We start from the raw sequence: 1,881 nt of genomic DNA on the forward strand, positions 1-1,881 counted from the left end.
GCTCCAGAGAAATGGTGGGTTACATCTGTATTTATACATTGCAATCAAAGGAAGGGATGTAGGTAGGTTACATGAAATCCATTGGTGAAAAATTAGAGAGGTGGGAGAAAGCAAAGTGGGGGAAACCCCTGGGATTGGAGAAAAAGTAAAATGATGGACACATACTTGGGTGGGTGCAGGAACAATTAACATGATAATGAAGAAATTTGTGGTATCTGTCCTGGTGTCGTCCAGCACTGGTTGTGCCCCAGGGGGTCCAGAAAAAGGGAAGTTACAAGTTACCCAGACACTTCAAGGGTATGTTATCATAGATGCAACAAGACAGATAGGCTCAGTTAAGGTAAAGGTTGACCTTGTCAGTGAAGATACCAGCGTAGGACATAACTGCCTCCATAACTGCTTTTAGTTAAAGTTTAATTTCAGACCATCCTTTGTGGTTACTTTAGGTCTCTGAGTTTGCAATACTGCCATGCAGGCCTTCTCTGAGCTTGTCAGGTCAGCATGTGGCCCCTTTCGTCCACAATAGACAGTGGCAAATTTTTTTTATAACTTTGGTAAATAAGAGAAGCAAATTGGCCTACACCTAAAAATATCCCTTTGTACAAAAGCAGATAAATGTGAATTCTTTATCTGATTTAGAAATATTGTAGATTATTCAAAATATACATATATATTTTATTTTTCAAAATAATTTTAAAGTTTAATGAGATTCACTTCTATAGTAATTTAAACATTTTAAGACATTTTAAAAATTTCAACATTTTTCTAAAAATTTATTCAACCCAATGTTATATGGGAATTCCAAAAATCTTGGCCATCTTAAAAATATTTAGGAGTCTACTTGTTGATTAGCTTTGCCAAATAGTATTATAAACAGATATTAATACTCCCTGTCTGAATTTATGATGTAATCTTACAATTATGCTTTGTACCTCATTTTTTTGTTACCTACAGCTTCAGACTGAACAGTGTTTTATCTGTTCTTTCTTAAATGAATTCTCAGACATAGCTCCTAAAAGAGAAAACTCTTGGGAACAATTTCTCTCTGGTGTTTCGTGTCATTCGTGTTTGACCTGTTTGTTGTCAATGGAGACTCAAGCTTGTTGGAGAACTGAGTGGAGTGAGACCACGGAATTCTCAGGAGCATGGGAGCTTTTCCCACCTTTTATTTCTCTTTACTCACTGCAGTGTGGCACATTTTAATACAAGTAATGTGCAGCTTGGGTTAAGTACAGTCAGAAGAAAGTGAAGGATATATTGACATGCCAGGGAGAGAAATGGCAAACTCTTACTTTTGTGCTACTCAATTATTAGGGTGGCAAAAGTTTCAAAAAGTTAAACAGACTCTTCCATGTATTTCTCATTTCTGTCTCCAGTTTATCACTAAGTGGCCTTTACACTTGGCCTTTGTGATCCATCTTACTAACCCAGTTGACTTTGATCCTAGGATGAGGCGGGGCTTTCTCATGAAGAAGCTGAGTCTGCTACTCTGGTTCCCAGGTCAAATTCTATTTGGCTTCAGTATGGAGCTGTGAGTCCATCTCATTTGCCTTCATAGTAATGCTCTGACCAGCCTTCTGGACGATGCTCGGTGCTATATTTCTTTCATTCAGGTTTTCTGAACTGATTTTCCTTTTCATCTTGATGAGGCAAATAAGACATTTTTTGGGGGGAGATCAGCAGCCTGACTCTGTACCTAGTTAATTAGTATCCCTAATGCACATTCCTGTCAGCCTATAGTCTAGTAGTCACTTCCCTGTCCTTAATTACCTGGTCTTGCAAGACCTGTTTGCCTAAATATTCACGTTTTACGGAGGCCATAAACCATGAACAATACACAACCCCCTGAGGGGGTTATCAGGGCTGGTGCCAGGCCAGGCC

The sequence above is a fragment of the Myotis brandtii genome, unplaced genomic scaffold, assembly GCF_000412655.1.
Source record: "Myotis brandtii unplaced genomic scaffold, ASM41265v1 scaffold686, whole genome shotgun sequence".
Classification (NCBI taxonomy): domain Eukaryota; kingdom Metazoa; phylum Chordata; class Mammalia; order Chiroptera; family Vespertilionidae; genus Myotis; species Myotis brandtii.